The sequence below is a fragment of the Macaca mulatta genome, chromosome 11 (genome assembly GCF_049350105.2).
Source record: "Macaca mulatta isolate MMU2019108-1 chromosome 11, T2T-MMU8v2.0, whole genome shotgun sequence".
Taxonomy (NCBI): domain Eukaryota; kingdom Metazoa; phylum Chordata; class Mammalia; order Primates; family Cercopithecidae; genus Macaca; species Macaca mulatta.
In genome coordinates this window covers 123,529,684-123,538,603 of record NC_133416.1, presented here as the reverse complement: position 1 = coordinate 123,538,603, position 8,920 = coordinate 123,529,684, and positions in this window count along the sequence as shown.

Here is an 8,920-nt window from a genome sequence, read left to right as displayed (position 1 = left end):
GGCTCAGCAACCTCTGCCTCCTGGGTTCAATGCTTCAGCCCGCTGAAGAGCTGGGATTACAGGCATGCGCCACCACGCCCGGCTAATTTTTGTATCTTTAGTAGAGACGGGGTTTCACCATGTTGGCCAGGCTGGTCTTGAACTCCTGGCCTCAAGTGATCCGCTTGCCTTGTCCTCCCAAAGTGCTGGGATTACAGGTGTGAGCCACTGCGCCTGGGCAGGGGTGCTTTTAAATAAAATTATCTGTTGCAGAAAGCAAGATCTGGCCCCGGGGACAGGGACCCAGCCAGCAGGAAGCCAGTACACCTGTGCTTGGGAACAGGAAATGTCTTCTCAGGCCTGAGGACTCAAGGTGCCAGACAGTTTGGAGGAACTGAGTGTGATCCCTGGAGGATGGTGGGTGGCCTTTGTCTAACATGCCAGGATCTGGATGTGGGTACTCAAAGAGGAGTATCGCCAGGGTGGGGTGGCTAGATCAGTTGCCTTCCTACCCATCCAGACCTTGCTGAAGTCCCTAATTAAGGTCACCATTAAAGAGACATTTGTCTTCCTTATAAAGCCCCTCCAGGAGCCTGGGCGCTTGGACCTGGCCTGGAGCATAGAAAACAGAAAGGGTGAGATGTTCTGGCAGAGTTGGCAGAGAAGTTGGCATCTTCCCTACCAGAGTGAGACCTGGCTCAGGGCCACCTGGACAGCCCCTTACTTTCAAGAGCCTTGAATTTACACTTAAACACACTCCTGGAGAAAAAATGTTAGAGAATCCACCCCTCTTGAACACTCTCCTTTCCCTCCCCTCCCCTCCCCTCCCCTCCCTTGCCCTCCCCTCCCCTCCCTTCCCCTCCCCTCCCCTCCCCTTTATTTTTATTTATTTTTTTTGAGACGGAGTCTCAAGGCTCCACCCAGGCTGGAGTGCAGTGGCACGATCTCAGCTCACTGCAAGCTCTGCCTCCCAGGTTCACGCCATTCTCCTGCCTTAGCCTCCCAAGTAGCTGGGACTACAGGTGCCTGCCACCATGCCCGGCTAATTTTTTTTTGTATTTTTAGTAGAGACGTGGTTTCACTGTGTTAGCCAGGATGGTCTCAAATCTCCTGACCTCGTGATCCGCCCGCCTCGGCCTCCCAAAGTGCTGGGATTACAGGCGTGAGCCACCGTGCCCTCTCCTCCCTTCCCCTCCCCTCCCCTCCCTTCTCAAGACAGAGTCTCATTCTGTAACCCAGGCTGTAGCGCTGTGGCATGAGCTCACTCTCTTTTCTTAAAAATGATTTTGTTCCCCTAAAACCTGAGTTGGCTGTTTTACATTGGGACTGTTCAGGTTTCTGGTGTGTGTATATGTGCGTGTGTGTATATATACGTCTGTCCAGAGAAAGCAGAATTTAGTTCCAGTTGACACATTTCACCACCTGTGATGGCCATAGCCTGCAATGTGTAAGAAACTTAGTGGAGGCCAAAAAAATTATAAATATAGAAATATAGTTCACCTTTTTTTGGTCAAGCGGCAGCAATGTCATCAAAGAAAAATATCAGGGGACGCTGTTCACAACTTCCTTAGGCCTTATTATGGGGTATTTGAAAGCAATTCATTGTGGGCTACTAGAATCAGCATTACCCGAGGCAAACAGGCCTTCTTAAGTGTACAAAAAGTGTAGGTAAAATGCCACTAAATCCAGTTAAATTAATCTCATTGGAACTTCTAACAACTCAAATCATTGCTTAAATTACTTCTTTGGTGGTGTTTCTTGGAGTTCGGCCTCCTCCTCTGTTTTACGAAAGGAGCTCTGGAGGTTAACGGTAAAGCTGACATGTATTAACACTTACGATGTGTCAGGCAGGTACCAAGTGCTTCGTGTACAGTAACTCACTGAATGGCCACAATAGTTCTAGGAGGCTGGTATGAACATGACCTTGCTTTAGGGATGAGAAAAGCCAGGTACAGAGAGTTTAAATCACAACCCAAGGTGGTCAGAAGAGTAATGGCAGAGCTGGGATTTGAACCAGATCTTGTCCAACTCTAAAAGCACTTGCTCTTACCCATCCCTCAACCAGTGACCTGCAGACACTGCCTCTCCAAATCAGCGATAACTGCTGTTGTGTTTACTTCATCCTCTGTACTGTCTTAGGGAACAATTAGGAAATCCTTAGTGGTTATGAGCAAAACTGTTATTGCCCAAGACAGCCTAGCTCGGCTGGTATAAAACCATTTAAGAGGAGACTTGAAACATCTCAACTTAAAAATTGAATTATGAAAGGGAATGAAAAGTATTGGCCTACCGCATGAAAGATGTTCAGAAAATCTTTATGCAATTATGGAGTGAATTATCTTGTCCATGCCAGGGAAGAGTGACCAAAGACCAGGTTCTGTCATTGTGCCAAACTTCTTATTGGTCTCATTGGAACTAAACTTGGTTCTCTTTTGTTTTAAGCTGCTGACTCAAACATCAAACAACTCAAGAGGAAATGCAAATGGCTGAGATGCCTAAGAGAATATCAGTCTCACTAGAGCTTCAGGGAAAGCAAATGCAGGCCGAGTGCGGTGGCTCACGCCTGTAATCCTAGCACTTTGGGCTGCCAAGGCAGGCGGATCACTTGAAGTCAGGAGTTTGAAACCAGCCTGGCCAATATGTCGAAACCCCCTCTCTACTAAAACTAGAAAAATCAGCTGAGCATGGTGGTGCACACCTGTAATCCGAGCTGAGGCAAGGGAGGCTGAGGTAGGAGAATCTCTTGAAGCCAGGAGGCGGAGGTTGCAGTGAGCCAAGACCACATTGGTGCACTCCAGCCTGGCTGACAGAGGGAGATTCTGTCTCAAAAAAAACAAAAACAAAAACAAAAAGATACCATTTTTTTTCACCTATCAGGTTGGCAACAATTTTAAAAGATTGGCAACATCCAAATGCTGGCAAAATTGTAAGGAAGTGTACACTCTTCCTGTATAGCTCTAGGGACTGTGAAATGTGAATTGCTGCAACCTTTGGGGGAAAGTCTTCTGGCTGTATTTATTAACAGTAAAAACACACATTTATTAACAATAAAAAGCAATCCTATTTGGGGGATTTTATTCTACAGAAATAAAAGTGTCGGTACATAAGGATATATGGATAAGGCTATTTATTGAACCCTTATTTAAAGTAGGAAAACACTGGAAAATCCCTGAATGTTCAAGAATAGGGGAATGATCGATAAGTTATGGCACAGGTGTTCTATGAAACATTACACAACTAATAAAAGAATGAGTTAGCTGCAGATATATAGGTCTACAGGTGTATTTGTGATAAACTATTAAGTGGAAAAAGCAGATTGCAAAGTAATACATGTGACACGATCCCATTTTCATAAAAAGTAAAAAAAAAAAAAAATTCCCTTAGAAATGTGTCTTTCAGTTGTGTTGGTTGGTATGAGTCTAGAGGAAAGAGAGTGACTATCTACAACAACGTGTGAACTTTGATTATCTCAGTGGGGTAGAGGGAAGAGTATTCCCCTTTTCTTGGTATATTTCTACAGCTGGCATTCTGTACTTTTGTTATCTGCAATGAAATAAATCCAGTTAACTTTAGGTTATACAGGGAAAAACCCTTCACATGATGTGACTGGGTGATGCTCCTTCCCGTACAAGAACGCACAAGTGGCTGTGAGGGTTGTAATGTATTGATCACTGCCTTCGGAGTCAGGCACTGTGCTAAGAACTTTCCCTGGGCTATCACTCTGGGAGGTCAATGTACAGGAAGAAACGAGGGTCACAGGGGTTAAACGACCTGCTCAAGGCCGCACAGCTAGAGCACAACAGAGCAGAGATTGGAACCCAGGTGTCTCTTATTCTGAAGCGACATTCTTAACTCCTACAAAATGCTCCCACACTGCAGCTGTGGCAGCTTCCTGTGGTCTTTCTAATAGATGGTTCCTCCTCTGGTCATATTTTTGCTTCCATTTTCTCTCTGCCATTACATTTAGTAACCATGAAAGGGAACTAACCTGTCGTTGTAAGACCTGGGACTTCAGTATCCCGCTGGGCAGCAGGCAATCTCACAAATGGGGAAACCAAGTCATGAGAATGGTTATCAGATGCCTTCCACATAGGGAACTGGACTGAGACGTCTGTGAGCCTTGTTCCTTGCTGCTTCCTGTTAGTCAGTTGACGGTTTTTGTTTTGTCTTCTTTTAATCTTATCTCCTGAGGTTTCTCATCCACTCCCATTGCTTTCTCTATGGAGTAAGAATTCTGTGGATCTTTATCAGTAATTTTAACTGTGCGGTGTCAAAGAATTTCATTGCTAGAAATGATTTGAAAGATCACCCGAGTTGCTGTTTTCACACAGGAGGAAACTGAGGCCCTGAAAGTTTGACTGGCTTGTCCAAGATCATAGGCTGCTCCGTAGTGCATTTGAGACTGGAACTGGGTACCCTTGGGTTCCCATTCTGTATTCATGGTGTCAGCACAACCACAAGCAGCATTTCTAGTGTTTTCTCCTTCTCTTTGGGCCTTTGACAGCCAAGGAAATCTTCGTGGATGAGGGTGTTTTTCTTTCTTCTTTTTTATCTTGTTTTATTTGTTTTAAGTTTACTTTTATGATGCTATTTGACTGATTACTCTGTTTTTAATTTTATTTATTGATTTTTGTTGTTTATAACTTACTGCATTGAATAGGTTATACATACATATGGTTATTTATTTATTTTTGAGACAGAGACTCACTCCATCATCCAGGTTAGAGTTTAGAGTGCAGTGGCACAATCTCAGCTCACTGCAACCTCCACCTCCTGGGTTCAAGCAGTTCTCCTGCCTCAGCCTCCCAAATATCTGGGATTATAGGCGTGCATCACCCCGCCCCGCTAATTTTTGTATTTTTAGTAGAGATGGGGTTTCACCAGGTTGGCCGGGCTAGTCTCGAACTCCTGAGCTCAAATTATCCACCCACCTTGTCCTCCGGTTCTAGGATTCTGGGATTGCAGGCATGAGCCATAGCATCCGGCCAACATTTGGTTATTTTAAAAAAAGGAAAAAAGAAAATGCAAACAGTACAGTAAAAAGTAATCCCACTCCAACTCCCAGTCCTCCTAGTTCCCCTCCTCAGAGGCAACTAATGTTACTACTAATTTCTTGTTACCCTTCCTGAGGTATCTCAATAATCTATTTTTGAGATTATTCCATATTAGTGCAAATAGCACTAACTCATTATTTTTAATGGCTGTATGAGATTAAATTGTATTGTTAACTATTCCGCAAATGATGGAAATGTTTCTAGTTTGTGCCCTACGAATAATGCTATAGTTCATAACCCTGCCTCCGTACAAGTATCTCTGTTGGATAAACTTCTAGACGTTGAACAACTGGGTCAAAGGGTGTGTGCATTACAGATTTTGATGCTAGTTGAATGGACATCCAAAGCTATGGTGTTAATTTATATTCCCACCAGCAGTGTATGAGAGTCCTACTTCTCTCTACATTCGTCTAAGCTTTTAAAACACTGTCAATACTTCTTGTGGCTTTAATTTCTGCTTTTTCTTATGATGAGTGTATGTCAGTTGGCTCCAGCTGCTATAACAAATTGCCATAGACTGGGTGGCTTTAAACAACAGACATTTACTTCACACAGTTCTGGAGGCTGGAAAGTCCACGATCAGGGGCTGGCCATTTCAGTTCCTGGTAAGGACCCTCTTCTTGGTTATGCCTTCACACAGCAGAGAGAGAGAAGCAAACTCCCTTGTGTCTCTTCCTATAAGGGCACTAATTCCATCATGAGGGCTCTACCCTTATGCTAATTACCTCCCAAGGGCCCCACCTTCAAATATCTTTACAGTGGTGAGTAGAGTTTCAACATATGAAGTTTGGGGAGGACACAAACATTCAGCCCATAACAATGAGTGAGATTGAGTATCATTTTATATACAATCAAGTGTCAGTGATGGGGATGTGTTCTGAGAAATGTAACATTGGTGATTTCCTCATTGTGCAAACATCATAGAGTGCACTTACACAAACCTAGATGAGATAGTCTACTACACATCTAGGCTAAATGGTCTAGCCTATTGCTCCTAGGCTACAAACCTGTACGGCATGTTACTGTACTGAATACTGTAGGCAGTCGTAACATAATGGTGTTTGTGTATCTAAACACATCTAAACTTAGAAAAAGTACAGTATAAATATGGTATTATAATCTTATGGGACCATTGTCATATATGTGGTCCATTGTTGCCCAAAATGCAATACATGACTGTATTTAAAAGCTGGTCTTCTCTATTCTGTAAACTGTCTAAGTCCTTTGTTCATGTTTCTATTAGATTTTGCTCTGAAAGATTTATCATTATTATTTGATTTTTCGAGACAGGGTCTCTGTCACACAGGCTGAAGTGCAGTGGCAAGATCATGGCTCACTGCAGCCTCAAATTCCTAGGCTCAAGCGATCCTCCTATTTCAGCTTCCCGGGTAGCTGGGACTACAGGTGTGCACCCGGCTAATTTTTTGTATCTTTTGTAGAGACGAGAGTTTGTCATGTTGCCCTGGCTGGTCTTGAACTCCTGGACTCAAGCCATCCACTGGCCTTGGCCTCCCAAAGTGCTGGGACTACAGGTGTGAGCCACTGCACCTGGCCTATTATTATTTTTACTTAAACCTAAACCTGCTGAAGAATGACAATTTGGTCACCAGGTGAGTAGGACAAAACCACCTTCACCTCTGATGTAAATATATGGAACCTGGATATGACGGGCATTATACCCCTGTATTGCTCAGGCCTAAGTAACAAGTATGTTAGTATGTTGACAGAGTGTTGTTGTTTTTTTTTTGAGATGGAGTCTCGCTCTGTCGCCCAGGCTGGAGTGCAGTGGCACAATCTCTGCTCACTGCAACCTCCACTTCCTTCCTGGGTTCAAACGATTCTCTTGTCTCAGTCTCCCAAGTAACTGGGACTACAGGCACACGCCACCACACCCGGCTAATATTTGTATTTTTAGTATTTTTAGTAGAGACAGGGTTTCACCATGTTGGCCAGGTTGGTCTCGAGCTCCTCACCTCAGGTGATCTGCCCACCTTGGCCTTCCAAAGTGCTGGGATTACAGGCGTGAACCACTGCACCCGACCATCAACAGTATCTTAACAGAAATTCTCAATATTGGCCTGAGGTTGTTGGGCCAGCAATCAGGATCAATTTTTGACAGGTTAGGAAATGAAGCTCAAAGACTTAAACTATGTTGGTCAAAGTAATGCAATTAGAGTGATGGCAAAGCCAGCCAGAGGCATCTTTCTAAGGAGCCTCCTGAATTTACGGTCAGGCTCTGGAGTCAGATGGACCTGGGTTTGAGCCATGCACTGAGAGACTGGAAATGTCACTGCACACCTCTGAGCTTTACCTAATTACAGCCTAAGAATAATAACAGTATCTACTTTAGGTGGTGGTTCTGCTGATTATGTGAAATAATGTAGGTAAGGACATTCATTGTAACAATACGTTGCATGATAATACACATTATAACATGTTGCTCATGAGTCTTTAGCAGAGAGAGAAGCAAACTCCCTTGTGTCTCTTCCTATAAGGGCACTAATTCCATCATGGGGGCTCCACCCTTATGCTAATTACCTCCCAAGGGCCAGCAATCAGGATCAATTTTTGTGGTAGTTCCAGAGCTAAGTTCACGTGTCTAAGACTTCTCTCCTTTTATTATGCACTCTCATCTCTTCCCTGCTTTCCACTCTTCCCCTATTTGTTTTTTTTTTTTGAGACAGGGCCTCTCTCACTCAGGCTGGAGTGCGGTGATGCGATCTCGGGGCTCACTGGGCTCACTGCAGCCACCGCCTTCAGGGCTCAAGTCATCCTCCCACCTCAGCCTCTGGAGTAGCTAAGGCTACAGGCACATGCCACTATGCCTGTCTAATTTTTGTTTTTTGTTTTTTTTGTTTTTGTCGCAACGGGGGTCTTGCTACATTGCTCAGGTTGGTGTTAAACCTCGGCTAGGATTACCGGCGTGAGCCACTATGCTAGCCATCGACTCTTCCTCTTTTAGTTTAATCTGCCTGAAACAGCTAGCTGTTCCATGTTTGGAGGCTTATTAGTGAAGACATTGTTTTCTCCTCACCACCTTTTTGGGGATCCGTTTCTTGAGGACTGGGAGAGCCTCTCTTCACAGCAGCACTCCTCCGGACACCCAGGTCATATACTCTCGGGAAATGTTGGTTATTGAATGAATAACGCCAAGAGGAAGGGTCTGCTCCCAACACGGCCTTAGCACAGTGCCTGGAAGTTGTAATAGATTCTGGCACATAGTAGGAGCTCAGGAAACATTTATATAATGAATGAATGAATGAGTGCACACAGTAACTAGGAGAAAGGGCTCAATACACATTTCTGTATTAAACGCACAGTGCCTGGAACACAGTAAGCGCTCCCTCTGTGGCAGCCGTGAATATCCCTGGGCAAAGACTGTGAAACCTAGTCCAAGAGCTTGGCTTCACTGTGCGCGGGTTCGAATCTGGACTCCTCTTCCCAGGTGTGCGACCTCGGGCAAGTGACTTAATCCCTTTGTGCTTCAGTTTTTTTTCTCTGTAAAAGGCGGACGGCGGCGCGAGCCTCCGAAGACACACACTTCCCAGAGCACTCGGACCCGCTGCCTGGTCCACAGCGCGGCCGCCGCGCCACGCCAGCCGGCCTGGGCTGCGGGGACACAGGCCGGGGGCCCCGCGCCCGCTTCCGCGGCCGCCACGGGCGCGACCCGGACCCACGGTCCCGCCCCGGACCCACGGTCCCGCCCCGCCACGATCAGTGCACCGCGAGGGGGCGGGGCGGCCACGAGGGGCAGCCCACGGCAGCCACGGGCCGGCAGTCCGCCGCCCGCCGGGGAGCCCGGCCGCCTGCACTTCTTTCTCTCCCTCTCCGCCTCCCTCCCTCCCTCTTCCCGGCCCGAGGACCCGGCCGCGCTCGGCTCAGCAGCG